Here is a 22,840-nt window from a genome sequence, read left to right as displayed (position 1 = left end):
TTGTGAAAATGTTGCAGGATTTTCCCTCATACTTTTTCTGTTCCTCATAAAATCTGTGGTTTCTGCATTTGTGTCCTTGTTGCCTGACAGCTACATGTTCTCTGGTTTTATTCTTAGCTGTCTGGAGTGTTTCTCCCTGGGCCTCTGCTAAAACTTAGCTTTTTTTTTTTTTTTCAAAGTCAGACTTTCCTGGTTAATAAAAGTTAAAAAAAAATGGACACACTTGTCAGACTTCATATTCTTCAGAAAGTGTATGTTAACAAAAGCTTTTATTTTAGCAATTTTCTAAGTGTACAAGATGGATATTTGAAATGTATCCCTGTGTTTGGGACTGTATCCCCCCCCCCCACCCATTATTGGCTTCAGGTTTTGTGCTAGGGTTGAGAGTTATGGTAAGAACTGAATTCACTGAATATGTTTGAGGGCTGTATTCACCCAGTATTGGCTTTGTTCAGGTATTTATTGGCTTCATCCAGGTTTTTGCTAATGTTGAGAGCTATGGTAAGAACTGATTTCACTGAATATGTTTGGGGCTATATTCTCCCATTACTGGCTTTGTCCGGTGTTATTTGCTAAGAGGTTGAGAGCTATGGTGAGAACTGAATTCACTGAATGTTTGGTGGTTGTAGTAGTCACCCATTATTGGCTTTGTTCAGGTCTTTTGTGCTAAGAGGCTGACAGCTGTGCTATGGTGAGAACTGAATTCACTAAATGGTAGCTATTTAAGTTTCAGTCTTCCTCTTTCACAAAACAGTTTATTTGGCGTAGTGGTATGTTGCTCTGACTGTTTTGCACGGGTCCCCTGGGTTCAAGACGGCAGTGAAATGTATGGTGGTAACGCAGCATTTTATTTTAGCAACTTTCAAACATTATACAAGCAATGTTTAAAATGTGTCCCTGGTTTTTGGCCTTTTGTCCCAATAAATTTTGGCTTTTCCAGATTTCTTGTGCTTAAAAGTTCAGAGATACAGCTGGGTGTCGGAGTAGATTTTACAAGGAGCTGAGAGCTGCAGGGGAGCAAAAGTTTAGTGCTGCTTGTGTTTAGTCTGCTCGCATTAATAGCACAACAGATAATGTACTTGCTTTAGATGCTGAAGGCTGTGGGTTCTACTCCCACAGTAGGTAAATGCATTGCTGATTCTGTATTGTGTTGTAAAGGGGTGGATGCTGCAGTCTTTTGGCAAAGATACCTAGTAACTATGAACCTGTTAACAGTTTGCTATCCATTCCCTATTGCGGTATTACTAGCTTTTCATTTTTTATTGCATGCAACAAAAGCAATTTATTCTTCAAGAGTAACAGGCACTTTCAACCTCTTTATTAGTTACAAATTTTTCAATGTGGAGTTTACTACTTCAGAGATTGTGTATTTTTTTACTGATACTGGTGGACTTGAGTAGACTTTTATGATGGAAATGTTCTGAATTGGGCAGTTTTGTCATTAGTGGATGCTTTTTGTTTTTTTGTTTACTGGAAAAATGTTCAAAACAATAAATTTAAAATGCCCTCTAACAACTGTACTGTATTGTACAAGGAATATAATGTAATACAGTCAGGCAAGAGCATGTGTATGTTATGTTCGAGGGGCCTATGATTTTGTAGACAGCCCAGAGTTAATATTTGCCATTGGCAAAATGTAAAGTGGGTTTCAGTGCTGTTTCAATGCATGCGAAGTTTCAAGAGCAGAGAAGTTTTAATGTTGGTCTATTTTCATTGTGAGACTGCATTGCTTTAACAGATATGTATTAGGGTTTGTGCTGTAAAATGCAAAATAAAACTTTCAAATGAAATCCTAAATCATCGCAGAAGTAAAGCAGTATGCACATTAGTGTTTATGATAAATGGGACATTGGAATGGCTGCAGGGGGAGGCTCCATTTGACCATGATTTTGTGAGGGGGGGTAGCAAGCTCAGACAGCCCCGGTTGAACTATACCTCTCAGTTGTCCATATCTTTGCAGAATGAATAGATATTTGCTGCTTATTTTTGGTTTGTTCTCAAATATGTGATTTTCTAGCAAATTATTTAGGAATGAAGCCATTAAATGACAGACATTGAGTTTCAGATGTCATAACCTTCAGAAAAATGCATGCTAATGCAAGACTGTCTTTACGTTTATACAAGAGCAATTTTAGTAGTGTTTGTATGTTCCCCAATATATTTGGCCTTGTTCAGATTTCCTGCATTAAGAGGTTGAGAGGTACCTGCAAATCACTTTGTAGATTAGGAATATCCAAACATCTCAATTGTCCCCAATTCTGGCTCAAAATGTTGCTCTCCCCTAATAATCCCTCCTCCAAAATGGCAATTTTGGAAGAAAATGTGGAGGGTTTACAATTATATATAACTGTAATGATCACTTATAGATTACCTCTATTTCAGAAATGCATGTGGATGCTCTTATTTTGTTAGCTGCTTCAAGTTAACTGTTAATATTAAAAAGGTGTCCCTTTTTTGACAGGTATTTTTGCATCACATTTTGGTCCGTTTTTCATAAAATTGTGTTTTTTCTGGCAAATTAGTGGCAAGTCATTAAAGATTGAAGTTAGAAAATAATGGCAGACATTTGAGTTTCAGATTTCATACCCTTCAGAAAACTTGTACTAATGCAAGATCTACCTGTTCTATTTAAGTTATAAGAGCAATATTTAAAAATTGGCCTTATTTTTAGGCTTGTCACACTTCTAGTTCTATGTATGGCTTTGTCCAGATTTCTTGCTCTGAAGTTGAGAGGCATGAGTGTCAGAGCCATCACTGTCAGCCAGAGACATTTCAAATTGTGACATACTTATTGCACCCCACTCTCCCATTGTAGTGGCTCTGGATGTGTCCATGGAAGGCAAGAAGCAGTTATGCAGTGTAAATGTGCAGAGTATTCCCCATCCAAAGTAGATCACAAATAACCGTGGCTTTTCATCTGTCCTTGATTTTGCAAAATGTTCTGGTTTTCTATCAGATTTTTGTACTGTTGATTTATGCTTCTTATTCTGGAACTGTATGCTGTCACAGTGCCCTGTTGCTCTAAGTAGCCATGGTTTAATGAACATCAGGTAAGCTTGTCGGAGATTGTAAGATGCAAGTAAGCTTTAGTAAGCTTGTCGGATATTGTAAGATGCAAGTAAGCTTTAGTAAGTATATTGTTAAAGAATTACCAGCATTGAAAGCCTTTTCGTTGTTGCCATGCAGAGAATATTTACATGACTAGATAATGTATAAGCCTTGGGTATTGAAATGCATATGACAGTTTTATTTATTTTATTTGCAGTTGGTTTGCCAGGATAGTCCATTGGGCCAAATGAACCCGTTTTCAATGGAGTCCTGGGGAGAAAAGCTCCAAAACTAAGTAGGTTATTAATAGATATACAAATTATACAATTACACAGAAGTTAATCATACAAGAAATAACAATTTGAAAATAATACAACTAGAGTGAGTACAATCTAGTGATGAAATTAATAGGTAATACAGACTAAAGGGAAATTTAGCACAAAAGCACTGAAATTGCCTGGGGACTAGTTGGTTTATATACTTCTAATAGATTTTGATTGTTGGATCTTGATACTCTTGCAGGAAGGTGCATTTTAAAGGCTGATGAAAGGGAGGGACAAAGGGGGGGCTCAAAATGAGCTTATGTGCAAGATTTAGTTGAGTATATGTGAGAACTGGGTAGCTCTAGCCATTTTTAGTTTTTGGAGAGAGGAACAGTGGTGGGTGGAGGACTTGTGGTTGGTAGCGAACTTGGCAATTTTGTTGTAGCAAGAGGAAAGTTGTGTTGGAGGTTTGTAGATTAGTTAGGAGTGGAGCTCCATAGAGAAGGGAGAGGATAAGAAATAAGGTAGAGGGTGATTTTGGTAGCAGGTGTAAGGTAATGATTTTGTCGGTAAAGCATACCGGGTTTTCTTGATATTTAACTGTAGGTGGGTGTTGAATTTGAGCTGGTATCAATTTGGACCCCAAGTAACTTGGTCTCTGACACCAATTCCAGGGGTAGATTATTTTGTCTAGAGATGTGGAATGTGTTTATATTGAAAGAAGTTGCCTTAGAGGGGATGAATAACATTAATTTGGTTTTAGAGGCACTGAGTGCTAGGTGATTCCTTTTCATCCATTGCTCAGTTGTTGTAAAAGCATCTTGAGTCAGTTTTAGGAGTGAGGGATAGAGGTGGCAGCGAGATAATAGCAGAATCATCGGCATATTGGATGATGTCTGAGAATGGGATAGAGTTGCGGAAATCATTTATAAATATATTTAAGAGAAGGGGACTCGGTAAAGAGCCCTGGGGTACCCCAGTAGGAGTATTTAGAAATGAGGAGGTGGCCTTTTTCCATTTGACTGCTTGAGATCTGTTAGATAAGTAGCATGAGAACCAGTTCCAAGGAGGAGGGAGATGGGTAAAGTTTAGTTAGTAGCAGGCTGTGAGAGTGTGTCAAAGGCCTTAGAGAGGTCGAGTAGTAGGGTAGAAACAATTTGGCCAGAGTCGCGGGCTTTATTTACAGTTTCAAGGAAGGAGAGGAGGGCGGTCATAATGCTATGATGTTGTCTGACTCCATGTGTGGGAGTTAGTAGGTGATTATCTAAGAGATGTGGAAGGAGTTGTAGTTGGATACACTTTTCTAGGAGTTTAGAGATGGGGGACAGAATAGCGATGGGGCGGAAATTAGTAACATTGTTGTTGTTGCCACCTTTATGTAGAGGTATGATAAAGGCCCTTTTCCAGACTTGGGGTACTATACATTCTTGGATAGAGCAGTTGATTAAAATGCTAATAGGGTAAGCGATTGCTTCAGCAGCTTTGCCAAGAAAGTAAGAAGGGATGTTATCAGGAGCATTGGTGCATGGCTTCAGTTTCATAAGGAATTTCTTTATAGTAGAAGTTGGGTATAGGTTTAAATGAGAAAAAAGGAGTGTGAAGAGGGAGAATTAGGGGCAGATGAAGCTGATGAAGTAGTAGGAGGAGTGGAGGGATGGGAGTTAGTAGATGGGAATGAGGAAGTAGTAGCAGTGTAGTGGTCTTAGAGAAAGATGGCGTTAATTTGGAAATGGATTCAATGAAAAGAGTTAAATTGGGTAGCCAAGTCTTGGTCAGGAGCGATTGGGTCTGGGGTAGGGGTATCTGGTTTGCTGGGGTTAAGTAGAGTAGAGATACCTTTCCAAAATTTCTGAGGGTTTGATTTTATTATTTTGAAGTGTGGAAAAGTAGTTTTGTCGGTCTAAGATTATGAGCTTTTTTACCTTATTTCGAAGTATTTTATAGTCATTGTAATAAAAGGACAGGATTACAGTATTTTCAGAAGCTCATTACATTTTATTGCAGACCAGTGTCTTATAGCAGTGTCTGTGTGTTAGTACAGTTGTAGTTGGGTCAGGGTGGCTTTAATGGTATATGGTAAATAAGCATTGCTACCTTATTTAAAAGCCAAGCCCTGCAACAACTAGCTCCACACTGAAGTCGAAACACAATAGCTCTGGTGGGTAAATGTCCTCTGTAGTAATCAAAAAAGGCAAATGTTTAAAATAACTACAGCTTATGTGCAAACACAATAGGTAGTGATGAAACAATGCTCTGCTAAAAATGCTTTAATGCTCCACAATGCTGAGATCAGTTATCACTGGCTACCAGGATTTCACCCACTTCAGCTCAAGCACGGTGGCAACCTTCCCAGAACTAATTTGTCTGACCAGAATTATTTGGTGTGTGTATTAGAGGGAGGTAGCATACCCTTCAGCTGTCCAGATTTTTGCCCCATATTCCTCCTAAAAGGATTGAAGTTGCTAAATGAGACATTTCAGTTTTAGATGTCATTTAGAAAATGCATACCAACACAAATCCTGTTACTCTTGTAATTTTCTAAGTTTCTGAGAGCCATATTTATAATCTGTCCCTATTTATTTTAGGCTTTGTCCAGATTTCTTGCACTAAGGTTGAGGCCTTGAGGGTGTGGTATGTTTGTGAGAAAGTGAAATGCCCAAGTTAACAGGTGGAAGTTTCAGCATTTTCAAGAACTGTGAGTTTTAAGGGAAGCTAAGTCCACTGCTGCTCATGCCAAGTCTATTTACAATGTGCAACTGTTTTGTTTAGCAAATGGTATCTCTATTGTGGTATAACGTTTTAAAGCTATGTTAGTAGCACCACAAGTAGAATACTTGCATCTTAATGTAAAGGCTTGAGGTTCTATTCCTACAGCATATACATTTGTATGCTGCAGTCCTCAGGATGCCCTCCTTTGGATGAGATGCCTAATAACTATGAACCTGTTTTTCAGCTTGTCATCCATTTTCTATTGCAATATACCAGCTTACCATTTTTTTAATTTAACATAGGCAATTTATTCTTTGATGGCAACAGGCAATTCAATCAGGTAAATCTAATAACTTTTGCATGGCCCTAACGGTGTGCAAGGAGCCTATTGCTTGAAAACAGTTCAAAGGTAAATAACCTGCCACTGGCCAGATGCATTTTCTTTGAATGTGGGTTTCAATGCTGTTTCATTGAATGTGAGTTTCAAAAGTAGAGAAGCTTTAATGCCAAGTCTGTTTTCATTGTAAGACTATTGCTTTGTTTAGGTTTAGTAAATGTCTCAGTGTTTGGGCTATAATGTTTGAAATAAAAGTTGTAAATTAAATCCAACTGCCTGTAATCATTGTAGAACTAAAGCATAACACAGTATGCACACAGATTTAACAGTGTCTACAGTAAATGGGGAGAAATAGCCAAGTAATGGGACATTGGAATGGCTGTGTGGGCGGGGCTTGGGGTGGGTGGACTTGGGCGGGGCTGTGTTGGCAGGGGGTGGGGTGAGCTATGTGGGTGGGGCTCTGGGTTTGCACCCCCCTGCAAAAAATCCTGCGGGCTCCCTTGCTGGGAACCCCTCTGTGATACCAAACTCTGTTGCATTTGAATCATTGGATCTTTGTACATAGCCTGGACTAATTCTGCTAATGTTTCTAGGCTGTCAAACCACAGCTGTACTGTCCAAATCATTGTAGATTGTCGTTGTTGCAGTGACACCCTGACCTATGTACAAAAATGGGTTGTGGATGGATGTGCTGGATCTGAGTATTACCATAACATCAGCATATTAAATAACATGAGAGTGGTTGTAAGGCTGTTTAAAGGAGGCAAGTCTGGATCCTTGGGCATCTTTAGATAATGATGAGCCTACTGAGTCTAAAGAATCAGTTGCTTAAGAAATCTTTGAAGCAAGTGAAAGCTTTATGGCAAATATCCAATTTCTTCAAGTTGTGAAGAAGGCTGTGGCTAATGAGGTTCATAGGTTCATACTAGGCTATCTGCCCTAGGGCATTTATAAGCCTAGCCAGAGTGTGTTTGGCTTTCGCCACCCATTTTAAATTAATTTTGCTATGCCCTTTTTCGAGATTAGTATACTGTGCCTCTGTCTAACAGTGACACAGAAGTGATACCCGGGGTAAACCTACGATCTCCCATCCACTCATCAAGATTCCTCTTGAAGAGAGTCAATGAGGGACTCTGCCTAACCTGGACTGGGATTTTATTCCAGAGTGAAGGGAGCCTCTGGGTTATGAATCTGTCTCTCCAGCATGTCCTATTTATTTCAGTGCTGAGGTTCAAGTCTCTCGAGCGCGTAGCTCGATGGGATTTGGATTTTCTGAGGTGCAGCATGTCCATTAATTCCGGGTTGGACATGGCTTTATACGCCAGGCACAGATTGCCTCTGAGCAGGCGGTATGCCACTGAGTAGAGCTGGAGTTTCTTTAACCGGGCAGCATATGGCATCTCTTTGAGCCCTTTGATCCTCTTGGTGAGGTACTTTTGGGGTCTTTCCAGTTGCTGCAGGTGTCTGGTAAGGTACATCCCAAAAGGGGCATTGTACTCAATTATGGGCCTGATGAGGGATGAGTAAAGAGGCACGATGACCTCCCCTGATCTAGATGTGAATCCCTTCATGATTAGGTGGGCTATATAAAATGTTTTTCTAACCACTTTGGCCACATGGTTGTCAAATGAGAGATTGCTAGCAACTTGGGTCCCCAGGTCCCTAATTACTTCTTCTGTACTTAATGGATTACCACCTATGTGGTAATTTGTAGGCACTTTGTTTTTGCCAAAGGGGATGACTATACACTTTTTGAGGTTTAGCTTGAGGCCATGGCTCTGGCACCAGTTGTCTGTTTCTATGAGGCCCTTTTGGAGGATGTTTGTGTCGGCTGGAGAGTCGATTATGGCACCCAGTTTGCAGTCATTTGCGAACTTGGTCAGCCACAGTCCTTCCGTGTTGGCCTTTGTGAAGAGAGCACCTGTAAGGTTGCCTTTGGCCATCTTGACTAAGATATCTGTAAGGGGCCACAGGGCATTCATGGTGCTATGGCCAGTCCTTGAGAAAAAATATAAAGGGTGAGTGCTTAAAGTCCACTGCTACATAAAATTGATTGTTTATTGAAGAGGAATTGCATGTGTACAGGCATAAATTAGCTGTATTCATTTTTCCTCAATGAGCCATAATCCATCAAGCCCATTTAATCAAGTAGGTCGTCATCAAAATGTTTTTTTTTTAAATTATCCTGACATTTTTATGACCTAGGAATTGGCTAAATTAGTTAGTGTGTGCAGGGGGTAAAGCCCACTGTACGAGGGATATGGGAAGACTTTTCCCCCATCTACATTTTTTTTTCAGTGAGAGACCATTTGATGTCATGACTGAACTTGCTGAAGCTGGTTATTTGCAGTTATGTTAATCGTACATCAGTTTTAGCATATGCAAGATAGGCAAGGCCTATAAGAAACTTTGAGACAGGCCAGCATGTTTTAGCAAGAGACTGTCAAAAAATGGGAGGTATGCCATAATGTTACAGCAACTGGGTCTTTATAAAATATTTGATATACAACTGGCAACGTTTATGGGGAATACATGTCTTTGCTTGACAACAGCTAGCCAGACGCTACTAGCTGGGCAGCTGAACTTGGATGATCACCAGTTTACTCCAGAATGTTCTGATAATCCTGGCAGCGATTGATCAATTGAGGATGTTCTGCATCAAGGTAAGAGAATGCAGCATATTTCAGGACTTGAAGATTAATGTACATCTTGGTCCAGACTCCAATACCTGTATCAAACTAGTTTGTCCAGAAGGATGGAAGGTTGGTTCCCAAAAGTACAAAGCCTAGGGTCCAGGTAGGAGTCAAAAGTCCAGTGGCAGCATGCATTCTGCTTCTATTTTTCAACTATGACCTAGTTACAGAAAAAAAGTGAAGAAAAAAAGTGAAGAATATGAAAATTATGTAACAGGTGAACCAAAACCAAAATTAAACGTAGCGCAGTTCATGGGCAATGCAGATTTGTGTATGCAAATACTAAAAGGCAAACGGCACTAATAGATAATCTTGTTTACCAAAGTACTTATACTGTCAGATATTTCCAGTATGATGGAATTAAGTGGTGCAGGATTCCCCATGGAGACTAAAACTGAGAGCTGATAGGGGAGAGTTTATATCCTGAGTGTTGCATATTAATACCAGAAGTTAGCTCTGCACTGTAGCAACTTTGTCTTTGTTCATGAAGGTGCACAGGAGTGACTCATTGAATGTTTATGCAGCTTCATGAAACTAGCCCTGATGCCTGCTGCCAGGCAGAAATGTGCATACACCTTTTGGTAATGTGCATATCTTCTTGTAATCACATGTAAGGAGGAAATGTAGCATATATGTTTTACCTGGGCACACTGTCCTGTGGAAGACAACTCTATTCAAGCCGTAAATAAATCGGATATGCTCTGTAGAGCTCCTTAATCTTGTATTTTTTTAAAGTGGCAATCTACCAATGTTTTAAAATGATCTGCACTCATGGCATGGCAGTAATTGCTTGCTAACATAAGACACACAATTAAGACTGGGCACTGTAGCTTGTTGTCAGCATAAATTTGTTTTCAGTCTATGCCAGTGTGTTATGTTTTCAGTCTGTGCCAGCATGTTATGAAAAAATACTTATCAACAGACAGACAGACAGATAATTGTGGCAAACATCACTACTATCTTGCTCTTTTCTTCATCTCCAACAGCCTGCAGCTACGTGGCGAGGAAGATTTCTTCTGCTGTAAGAGGAGAGGGATCTCAGCCTGCCAAGAAGACATCATGTAGCCAGGTGAAAAGTAAGTAACTTGTTACTCAAAACTGAGAAAAGTATTACAGATGTAAATAGCAACCACTGGAATATTCTTTGAGTGAACTTAAAATAATATCTTTTGCACAGTAGCAAAGTCTTTCTGAAAGAAAATACTAGAAAAAGCAGTATGACGTTTTTATATACTGTAAGACCTCATGATGGAGTACATTTAAGATGCAGTTTAAAACTGTATTGTTGGTGACAAACAAAAGCATGGAGTAAGAATCTTTTTGTTTGTTTTTTATGGTGAACCATCAGGCATTCTTCTCACTCTGCTTGTTGGCATACCTTGTCAGCTTTGTAAACAGAAGCTACCTGAAACTACTAGAAAGGAGATGTTATACATTAATTTTGAGCATAATTTTTTTTTTTGGTAACCATTTGACATGTCGGGACCCGCTAGAGTAAGTCCCGAAATACAGAGACTGGCCGAAAGATTAGACTTTTATATAACAAAGTCTAAAATGCCATTCCTTGGGGTATTGCCTTTTCAGTGAGGTACAGCGATCTCATAGTTGGTATATGTAAGTTTGGGGGGTGTGGGTGGTGCAGGGGCAAATAGATGTTTTAAGGAGAATGAATTTCGAGATTTGCTCTTCTGTGTTCATTTTTTTTTCAGTTTGTCAGCACTTGGCATTTTGAATTCCAACATTTCGATAAGGAACTTTTTTTCTGTGAGTTACTGAAAATCCAGTGCTCTGTGATCATCTGTCAGTAATTGCTGCTGTTTTGTTTTTAGGAGGCAATCACAGAACCAATGTCATGCCTTTGTCAGCAGAGCCTTCAGACAGTTTTTGTTACTGTGCATATCAAAGGCCAAAATCCAAAGGGCGAGGTATATAAACATATATACTAGCTGTAGAACGTCCTTCTCTCAAATGTATGGATTTTTGTGCCATTAAGGAGGGATGAAGGTGCAGCTTAAGAGCCTAAAGAAATGACAACAGGTTTATTATACCATGACCCCCCATTAATATTCCAAAACGTGCATGCTGATTGGCCAGTGTGCACGTTGTAAATCGACTTATACTAATGGAAAAAAGGTCCGGTCGCCTGGACTTTTTCCATTAGTATAAGTCTTTTTTTAAAACACTGTCTCGCTATGTTAAAAGAGTTTAACATAGCGACACAGGTTTAAAAAAAGCAACGGAGATCTCCGTTGCTTTTTTTAAAGCTGTCTCGCTATGTTAAACTCCTTTAACATAGTGACACAGTGTGTAAAAGGCAACGGAGATCTTGCTTTCTCCATTGCTTTATTTTTAAACCTGTCTCGCTATGTTAAATGGGTTTAACATAGCGAGACAGCTTTAAAATAAGCAACGGAGATCTCTGTTGCTTATTTTAAAGCTGTCTCACTATGTTAAACCCATTTAACATAGCGAAACAGTAAGGAGATCTTGCTTTCTCCATTGCTTTTGGCCCCAGCTCTAATGTACTGTGCAGGCATGCGCAGTACATCAGAACTGCCGCGGATACCAGACAGCTGCAGAAGGGCAGCAAAGAGGCATTATACAATGCCATTATTTAAGAAAAGTAATTGTTTCTTTTCTTAAATAATGTCATAGTATAATAGCAATAACCCACTTCTGGTGTGGTAATGGGATTTACCCACAGTTGTCTTTGTTTGACCCTCGGCTCGGGACCAAACCACGCCAACCATGGGTAAATCCCGCATTACCCACACCCAGGCATGGGTTATTGCTATAATATTACCTTATTTTCCTGTTTTTGTGAGCTTATATTGTTGATTGCACTTGTGGGCTACAGGCTAATACACTCAAGTGTACCAGCCTTTGATAGCAATTTAGTCGAAAACAAAGCATTTACTGCATTTTTTTCTGTCTGTTTGCAAAAAAAACAAAAAAAAAACAAAAAAATATTTCTCCTTTCCTAAACTTTCCTAGCTAGTTGTTCCAGTGATCAGATTTTGCTGATCCCTGGGCTTTGTATTTGGTTTCTGTGTTCCTCCATTTTCTTGTGTGGCCAGAGGTAGTTTCTTTACTCACCAGTGGGAGTGGGGAGTACTGAGCTGCTTGTTTGTCCTCAGAGGAGTGGTTAGAAGCAGCAACTAGTAATTTGTCGGCCATTTTGGGTCATTTCCTGTTTTTTCCAGCCCCCTGCTATAAAGCACGCGTTAGCACGCTTTAGCACGATTTAGCGCGATTTAGCGCGGAGCTGCTACCGTTGCACACTAGGACAGCGCCGGCTAATCAGATTTAAACTATTAGGGCTACCTAAAGTCCACTCTTCAAATTTTCCCTTAAAACTACCTTCCTCAAAGTATACTACTGTTCTATTTAGTGTATCCTACAACTATAAATTATCTCTACTTGACTCCCAAGTAGACTATTCTCTATCTGTATAGCGAAGCACTTGCTCCTACAGTACTTATCACCTCGATACAGCACTCTGTTATAGAAAGTACCCCAAAAAAGCAAACCCCATTTCTCGGTCACCCACATCCCCCAGAACCTTTCTTAACTTTTTCTGTCTATTCCTTCTAGCATGTCGAGGGATCAGTTGCTAATGTCCTCTCCTGCTCAGCTGGTGAACCTGAATATTGAGGCAATGTTACAATTGCCTCATGTATACAGACAACCCTCTCCTCCTCCCACAAAACACAAATACATGCGAGAGATGCAACTATACGGCCAAACTGGAGGCTGAGCTCTCTCAACATAGGACTGGCATGACCAGACAGGAGGAGAAGGTAACCACACACACTATAGACCCAGTCTCACATAATACCATCACAACCTCAAATCATACACATAAACACACAAAGACATACTGGAGGCTCTGATCAAAAATCTACCAAAACAGCAGAGGCCACCAAAGCAGACACCCAAACAACTACCACCTCAGAACACAACACCTGCAACACATAGACCACACAGTCAGAGTGTCAAGCAGTCACAGCCCTTAAGGCCAAACACAATGCCAGACACACTAGTCATTGGTGACTCCATAGTCAGACACACTGATGTCCCGCTCACCAGACTGAGTAAGGAGAAGGTCACAGTAAGCTGCCTGTCGGGTGCTAGAATCCGCCACATAACGCATGCACTCAGGTCTCTCAACAGCAGGTACAAGTGCGACTCAATCATTGTCCACGCTGGTGTTAACGACCTGAGACGTACCTCCTTGGACTACATGAAAAGAGACATAGAGGAGCTCTCTGATTATGTAGCCCAAGCAGGTATGACCCTGACCTTGAGCAGTATCCTACCTTCACCAAGAATGATGCCACAATACAGAGATAAGATGATCAGCTTTAACAATTGGCCTAAACTCTGGTGTCATTCAAAGGGGATCCAATGTCTGTCTGCCTGGGATGACATGCTGGACAAGCCACACTGCTTCGCAAGGGACGGCTTGCACTTGTCACCCCTGGGATTCGGATTTTGGCAAAGGCTCTTGCCACCCCATAGTGCCTTTTTAGGCAAGGCTCAAATTCTAAACCTACCACCCTAGAACAAAACAAAGAAAAACTAAGGGTAATGTTGCTCAATGCCAGAAGTCTCAACCACAAGATGGCCCTTCTCAGTATGGAGAACATCGATGTCTGTGCTGTGACAGAAACCTGGTTCAAGGCTCCTGAGAGCACCCCAGCACTATCAGGTTTTACCTCATATCATGCTCCGCCCCAAAACCCGGACAATACCAAGAAAGGAGGAGGGGAATCCATATTCATCAAGGACACCCACACCTCAAGATTGGTGGCATCGCACGATGCATCGGAAACCATCCAGGTGCAATTAACCATAGGCAAGATTGCTCTGCAATTTGTAGCATGTTACAGGCCACCCTCGCAAACTCAGGAACCTCATATGGCCTTCCTGAAAACACTGGAGGGGATAAATGTATCTCCGAACACCATACTAGGTGACTTCAACTACCCTAATATAGACTGGGAACACTACTCAAGCCCAAAAGTTCCTGGAATTCATAAACTCAAATGCCATGGAACAACTAGTCACCATCCCCACAAGAGGAGAAAACATACTTGATCTCATCATCACGAACATGGGAGCACAATGTTCAACGCCGGAAGTATACCCCTCACTGGTGAGATCTGATCACAAACTAATCTCGCTGGAGGTCCTCATCCCGCCTGAAATGAAAGACCACAGTAAAGAACTTCTCGCCGACTTCACACTTCTAAAGACTAGTGTGGTCTCCTTTAAGGCCCCTGAGCCGGCGGTTAACATTACTCAAACCGCTGAATCACTTACAAATGCCTTCTACCAGCACCTGCAGGGCTGCATGGATCAGGCAATCCCAAGCAAAACAAAGACTCTTTGTACCAAAGGCAAGCGTCCAGTCTGGTGGACCCCAGCCATAAACAAACTCTACAACAAAAGGAGAAAGCTACTACAAGATAGAGCAAAATCCTTAAAAGGTAAGACACCGCTGATCACTATAAGTAAAAAGCTAAGAGCTCTCATAAAATCATCCAAAGCTAATTTTGAGAAAAAAATAGCTAAGGACTCTAAAGACAACCATAAGGCATTCTTTAGCTATGTCAGAAACCTAGGAGGAAACTCCCAGATATGCTCAGAATTAGTTCAAAATGATGTGAAGATTACTGATCCTACAGACATTGCCAACATACTGGCTGACAGGTTCAGTGCAAACTCCTCACCTCCCCCCTAAAGGAGAGATATCTATACCAAATGATTGTAGCCCCCAAACATCTCCAACGCCCAGGTGAGAACTGCTCTCCAAGGCAAAGAACACAGCATCCATGGGACCTGATGGTGTCCCCGGCTGTGTGCTCCATGAACTCAACGAGGAATTAAACCCACAGTTAGGACAGCTGTTTAATCTTAGTCTCACCTCCGGATACGCACTCCAGGAGTGGCGCACAGCGACTGTGGTCCCACTCCACAAAGGCGGTGCCTCCACCGACCCTGGAAATTACCATCCCATTAGCTTGACAAGCCTTATCTGCAAAGCCATGGAGAGGATCATAATGGATCTCATAAATAAAGACATAGGGAACTTGCAGACTTTGGATCCAACCCAGTTTGGCTTTGTCAAAGGCAGATCATGCCTTTTAAACTTGGTTGACTTTTTCGAAACAGTCACCAAGGCCATGAAAGAGGGAAAGGCAGTCCATACAGCCTACCTAGACCTGGCGAAGGCTTTTGATACAATACCTCACTCGGGTATCATTGAAAACTCATCAACTTAAATGTAAACCCATACATTACAAGATGGGTTGCAAACTGGCTGAGTGACAGAACCCACAGGGTCAGAGTTGCTGGCGCCATGTCAGACTCAAAGCCTGTCACAAGTGGTGTCCCACAGGGCTCAGTCCTGGGCCCACTCTTGTTTGGCATCTACTTTTCTGAAGTACAAGCAAACACAGGAGGGTTATGGCTGACAAAGTTTGCAGATGATTGCAAACTGGCCGAAGTTGAAAACACATCCAACACAGATATCCTTCAGAAGGGTCTCACAGAAACGGATAACTGGTGCCAGAGCCATGGCCTAAAGTTAAATGCCAAGAAATGCATAGTCATACCCTTCGGGAAAAATAAGGTTACCCCTAGCTACCATATAGGTGGCAATCCCTGAACACAGAAGAAGTTATCAGGGACCTGGGAACCCAGGTTGACAGTAGCCTTTCATTCGACACTCATATTGCTAAAGTAGTTAGGAAGACCTTCTACATTGCCCACCTTATCATGAAGGGATTCACATCTAGATCAAGGGAAGTCATAGTCTCCTATACTCATCACTCATCAGACCAATGATCGAGTACAATGCCCCATTCGAATGTATCTGACCCGACACTTGCAGCAGCTGGAGAGGCCACAAAAGTTCCTCACCAAAAGGATAAAGGGTCTCAAAAATCTGTCTTATGCTGCCCGACTGAAAGAACTCCAGTTATATTCAGTTGCTTACCGCTTGCTCAGAGATGACCTATGCCTGACATACAAGGCCATGTCAAACCCAGATTTGATGAACATGCTTCATCTCAAAAAATCTAGATCCCTCAGAGCCACAAGGGCGGGAGACTTAAACCTCGACACGGTTATTAATAGGATGTGCTGGAGGGATAGATTCATCACCCAAAGACTCCCTATGCTGTGGAACAAAATCCCAGTTTATGTGAGGCAGAGCACCTCGCTGGCCTTGTTCAAGAGGAATCTTGACCAATGGATGGGAGATCGCAGATACACCTCAGGGGTTACCTCAGTGTCACTGCACGACAGAGGCACAGCAAAATAATGGACATAGTTTCTCCAAACTAAAGGGGTGGCGTAAGCCACAAAACTATGGGCTAGGCTTATAAATGCCCTCGGGCAGATAGCCTAGTATGAACCTATGAACCTATGAACCTATAATCACATTTTTACAAAGCTTGTTGCCATAATGGCATTAAAATTTTCTAAAATGCTATGTGACAACCAGACCATCAGCATACAATATGGATTCACTCCTAGTACACGCTAATGCCATGTTGTTAGTAAAGATATGAAACAAGGGCCCAAGAACCATGTACTGTGGGATGCCTGTCCTACTGGCCAAATCTAGAGTTGGCATGTCTTTTTTTAATAAGTACTTTGATCTCCCTTTCTGTAAGGTGACTGTCTATCCAAATGGAGATTATGCCCGATATTTGCTTAAGAGGAAGAATATACTGATCAGTGAAATGCTTGTAAAACAGTGCCTTACTTATGGCACACTATTAAGAAAGTGTTTTATTTTTGTAAAACTATCAGGTGTTTTCAGTTTTGTTATACTACAGAATGCAATCTCACAAACAAACTGGGCTTGTGTCTAATCTGTGTAATATTACACCTTCTGCCCTGTCATGCAGATGGCCTAACCCTGTACACAGTCAGTTTACTTGGCCCATGCTTACCTGAAACAGTCGGTTTACTTGTCCCATGCTTACCTGAAACAGTCGGTTTACTTGTCCCATGCTTACCTGAAACAGTCGGTTTACTTGGCCCATGCTTACCTGAAACAGTCGGTTTACTTGGCCCATGCTTACCTGAAACAGTCGGTTTACTTGGCCCATGCTTACCTGAAACAGTCGGTTTACTTGGCCCATGCTTACCTGAAACAGTCGGTTTACTTGGCCCATGCTTACCTGAAACAGTCGGTTTACTTGGCCCATGCTTACCTGAAACAGTCGGTTTACTTGGCCCATGCTTACCTGAAACAGTCGGTTTACTTGGCCCATGCTTACCTGAAACAGTCGGTTTACTTGGCCCATGCTTACCTGAAACAGTCGGTTTACTTGGCCCATGCTTACCTGAAACTTCCCAGTGCTTCTGACTAGGTCATTTCTGCCTGGTAGCTCAATGTTTTCTACTCTTTCTAAGTCAGTTTTCCTTTTATGTCTTGTTATCCCGTTTTCAAATTTAATAAACAAAACATTGGCAATTCTCATATTTTCTCTGTGCAGCAGAATCCTGGTTTGCATTTTGCCCACCCAAGTAAAGAACATTAAGGTGTCAATCTCATCCCTTCTAAAGTTTTCTACTTGGGGCTATGCGTGTGTACATAGCTTCTGTAGCTTTTGTTAAACTTTTTTAGTGGCACTCCTATGCTACCGCACCAAACATCTTCCAGACAGCATTTCCAGAACCAGAGCCTCTATCCAGAGTTCAGTTCCACAATCCACAGTACAGTGGCAGTAGTCTCATTTCTGCTACAATTCACATGCTGCAGCGTCAAACTTTCCTTACCTTCACTTTAGTCCCATCATGATGTTATGATTTTGTGCCGTCTCTCATTTGCTGGGTAGTTACAAACTTTACTCATGTTTTGCAAGGTCTATTGGTTTCATTAATCATGGGTCATTATTATACACCCATGAGCCCAGATAGCAGCCTCTGACTATATTATTTTTCACACTCCTTCCACATTCTTACCACACACCCTGCACATCCACCTTATTGAACATGTATGTCTGCTTCAAAGGGATCCCCCTCCCCTTTCCTATCTCCTAAGTAATACAGTTATGAAGATGCTGAGGAACCGGACACCTAGCACAGCAGCAGGAATCTAACTGTTGTGACACTTTACTGACCGAATATTCAGTCAGTACAATATTTATTCAGTGTATATGAAATGTCTGAACGTCTCACATTAGGCTTTGCATTCATTCTGTAGAGTATAATAACTTTGCAGACATAACAGCTCTAGTTAACTGCTGGTCTCACTGATTGTGGTAACTGCTGGTTTCGGTTATTGTGGTAACTGGTAACTGTTGGTCTCTATCTACATACTCCTGTCTATCAATTAGCAATGTACTTCATTTGACCTCCACCTTCTTTATTGTTTTAAAGACAATATTGTCACAATTCAGTGTCACAATTCAATGAGCTCCAGAATAATGTCATAACTCAATTGTTATCACACACTGCTTTGGTGCTTGAAGATCAGAAGGCTGTGGGTTTTATTCCCATCCAGGTACTTATATTAGTTTTCCAGTACTGACATCGCAGTGCAACATGGGGAGTGGTGCTGCACTCTTTAATATGTTGTCCTTCAAATGACATGTTAAACTGAAGACCCATCTGCATGAGCTGGTGGTAGCTCTGTTTGATGTCAAAACTTCCACAGATGTTATCAGGGAAAAAATAAGAGTAGGGAAGGTGTCCTGGCCAATTTTCCCCTAGTCAGTGTGAACACTATGTCCATTCTCCCCTTTAGAGGCCACTGGCATAGGTTCATAGGTTCATAGGTTCATAGGTTCATACTAGGCTATCTGCCCGAGGGCATTTACAAGCCTAGCCCATAGTTTTGTGGCTTACGCCACCCCTTTAGTATGGGGAACTATACCCATTATTTTGCTGTGCCTCTGTTGAGCAGTGACACTGAGGTAATCCCTGGGGTATATCTGCGATCTCCCATCCATTGGTCAAGATTTCTCTTGAACAAGGCCAGCGAGGTGCTCTGCCTCACATATACCGGGATTTTATTCCACAGCATAGGGAGTCTTTGGGTGATGAATCTATCCCTCCAGCACGCCCTATTAATAGCCGTGTCGAGGTTTAAGTCTCCCCTTGTGGCTCTGACGGATCTAGATTTTTGAGGTGAAGCATATTCATCAAATCTGGGTTTGACATGGCCTTGTATGTTAGGCAAAGGTCACCTCTGAGCAAGCGGTGGCGACTGAATAGAGCTGGAGTTCTTTCAGTCGGGCAGCATAGGACAGATGTTTGAGACCCTTTATCCTTTTGGTGAGGAACTTTTGTGGCCTCTCCAGCTGCTGCAAGTGTCGGGTCAGATGCATTCCGAATGGGGCATTGTACTCAATCATTGGTCTGATGAGTGATGAGTATAGGGAGACTATGACCTCCCTTGATCTAGATGAGAATCCTTCATGATAAGGTGGGCAATGTAGAAGGTCTTCCTAACTACTTTAGCTACATGGGTGTCGAATGACAGACTACTATCAACCTGGGTCCCCAGGTCCCTGATAACTTCTTCTGTGCTCAGTGGATTGCCACCTATTTGGTAGCTAGGGTAACCTTGTTTTTCCAAGGGTATGACTATGCATTTTTGGCATTTAACTTTAGGCCATGGCTCTGGCACCAGTTATCCGTTTCTGTGAGACCCTTATGAAGGATATCTGTGTCAGATGTGTTTTCTACTATGGCGCCCAGTTTGCAGTCATCTGCAAACTTTTTCAGCCATAACCCTCCTGTGTTTGCTTGTACTTCGGAAAAGGAGATGCCAAACAAGAGTGGGCCCAGGACTGAGCCCTGTGGTACACCACTTGTGACAGGCTTTGAGTCTGACATGGCGCCAGCAACTCTGACCCTGTGGGTTCTGTCACTCAGCCAGTTTGCAACCCATCTTGTGATGTATGGGTTAACATTTAAGCTGATGAGTTTTTCAATGATACCCAGTGGGGTATTGTATCAAGGCCTCGCCAGATCGAGGTAGGCTGTATGGACTGCCTTTCCCTCATCAATGGCTTTGGTGACTGTTTCGAAAAAGTCAACCAAGTTTAGAAGGCATGATCTGCCTTTGACAAAGCCAAACTGGGATGGATCCAAAGTCTGCAAATTCCCTATGTCTTTATTTATGAGGTCCATTATGATCCTCTCCATGGCTTTGCAGATAAGGCTTGTCAAGCTAATGGGCCGGTAATTTCCAGGGTCGGTGGAGGCACCGCCTTTGTGAAGTGGGACCACAGTTGCAGTGCGCCACTCCCTGGGTACTTATCCAGAGGTAAGACTATGATTAAACAGCTGTCCTAGCTGTGGGTTTAATTCCTCATTGAGTTCGTGGAGCACACAGCCGGGGACACCATCAGGTCCCATGGATGCTGTTTTTTGCTTTGGAGAGAGCAGTTCTCACTTGGGCATTGGAGATGTTTGGGGGCTGCAATCGCTTGGTATAGATATCTCTCCTTTTGGGGGGGAGGGGAGAGTTTGCACTGAACCTGTCAGCCAGTATGTTGGCAATGTCTGTAGGATCAGTAATCTTCACATCATTTCAACTAGTTCTGAGCATATCTGGGAGTTTCCTCCCAGGTTTCTAACATAGCTAAAGAAGGCCTTATGATTGTCTTTTGAGTCTTTAGCTATTTTTCTCTCAAAATTTGCTTTGGATGATTTTATGAGAGCTCTTAGTTTTTACTTATAGTGATCAAGGGTGTCTTACCTTTTAAGGATTTTGCTCTATCTTGTAGTAGCTTCCTCCTTTGTTGTAGAGTTTGTTTATGGCTGAGGTCCACCAGACTGGACGCTTGCCTTTGGTACAAAGAGTCTTTGTTTTGCTTGGGATTGCCTTATCCATGCAGTCCTGCAGGTGCTGGTAGAAGGCATTTGTAAGTGATTCGGCGGCTTGAGTACTGTTTTCTGCCAGCTCGGAGGCCTTAAAGGGGACCACACTAGTCTTTAGAAGTGTGAAGTCGGCTTTTCTGAAGTTCTTTACTGTGGTCTTTTTTATTTCAGGTGGGGTGGGATGAGGACCTCCAGCGAGATTAGTTTGTGATCTGATCTCACCAGTGAGGGGTATACTTCCGGTGTTGAACATTGTGCTCCCATGTTCGTGATGATGAGATCAAGTATGTTTTCTCCTCTTGTGGGGATGGTGACTAGTTGTTCCATGGTATATGAGTTTATGAATTCCAGGAACTTTTGGGCTAGGGTGTTTGGGCTTGAGTAGTGTTCCCAGTCTATATTAGGGTAATTGAAGTCACCTAGTATGATGGTGTTTGGTGATACATTTATCCCCTCTAGTGTTTTCAGGAAGGCCATGTGAGGTTCCTGAGTTTGTGAGGGTGGCCTGTAACATGCTACAATTTGCAGAGCAGTGTTGCCTATGGTTAATTGCACCTGGATGGTCTCCGATGCATCGTATGCTGCCACCAGTCTTGAGGTGTGGGTGTCTTTGATGAATATGGATACCCCTTTCTTGGTATTGTTCTGATTTTGAGGCCCGGACGCATGATAAGAGGTAAAACCTGATAGTGCTGGGGTGCTCTCAGGAGCCTTGAACCAGGTTTCTGTCACTGCACAGACTTCGATGTTCTCCATACTGAGAAGGGCCTCGAGTGCATGCATTTTGAGATTTAGACTTCTGGCATTGAGCAGCATTACCCTTAGTTTTTTTCCTTTTTTGTGTTCTAGGGTGGTAGGTTTAGAATTTGAGCCTTGCCTAAAAAAGGCACTATGGGGGTGGCAAGAGCCTTTGCCAATATCCGGAATCCCAGGGGTGGCAGGGTGACAGGTAGTTTTAGTTTAGTTTTATAGTACTAAGCTAACTGCCCTTCCGAGCCATTTTTTTAAGCCTAGCCAATTATCCCTTGTGAGACTCAAACCCTGCACCTTGTGGTTGTAAGGCAAACACCTTAGCCTTTAAGCCACACTCCCAACCCCTAGTGGGCCTAACATGGTCAATAAAGCATGCTTGCATACATAAATGTTCTTCTAGTTATATATCCTTACAAAACCATCAATGCAAACCCTTTGCTAAGTTGACAAGTTGCTAAGTCTTGTGTATTTATAGAGCTGTTTATCAGTGCCTTTACAAAGAGTGGGCTATGCTCAAGTGGGAATATCCCAGCTAACAAAATAAATGCAAGAGCTACCATATCTGTAGGTTCATAAGTCTGACCATTAAGCTTATGACCTACTGGCCTTCAAGAAGCGTGACGGCTGTAACGTTATGATGAGAGTACTCTACTTCTCACAGACTTAACTTCTGGTTGTAAGGGGAAGCTTATCCTTTAATCATGCAATACTTCATCTGGCTTATCTGTCACATTTTTTTTTTACTGCTAGTTCTTTTTGGTATTCCGTTCCAAAATCTTGTGTTGACTCCTCAGTGGTAAATTCTAGGCACATATTTTCAAATAGAAATAGTATCTGTAAGTATCTTATATAAAAAAAAAAGGAATATAGTAATACTTCCTGAATCAATATTTCATCTTTTCCAACTCTATGGTTTTCCTTGTAAAGAACAAATCATTTTCAAGATGAAACATCTATAAAAGGGGAGACACATCAATGTATATAACTGCGGAACTCTTCTAGTGGTGCAAGAGCTAATAAACAGTTTTCCAAGCCAAAAATGTAAGACTTAAGCAGTCACACAAGATTATCTGTCTTTTCCAAAAACTTTACATCCCATTCTGGAACTGCTAATCATTTAAGTGGATTAAGATGTAACATACCTCAGCAATATCTTAAAAGTACAAAGAAAGTTCTAAAACAGG

At 41.7% G+C, this 22,840-nt stretch overlaps 1 long non-coding RNA gene across 1 annotated transcript in view; it reads left to right on the top strand.

Annotated features, from left to right (window-relative positions):
• The window catches only part of LOC122812053, a 106,631-nt gene that overhangs the window by 62,743 nt on the left and 21,048 nt on the right, over positions 1-22,840 (top strand). Inside the window, exon 2 of the long non-coding RNA XR_006366333.1 lies at positions 10,037-10,126. This is a non-coding gene — a long non-coding RNA (uncharacterized LOC122812053). The remainder of the gene's footprint in view (positions 1-10,036; positions 10,127-22,840) is intronic.

The sequence above is a fragment of the Protopterus annectens genome, chromosome 9.part0 (genome assembly GCF_019279795.1).
Source record: "Protopterus annectens isolate FY-2018-M chromosome 9.part0, PAN1.0, whole genome shotgun sequence".
Classification (NCBI taxonomy): Eukaryota; Metazoa; Chordata; order Ceratodontiformes; family Protopteridae; genus Protopterus; species Protopterus annectens.
This window is presented reverse-complemented; position numbering and strand designations above follow the sequence as displayed.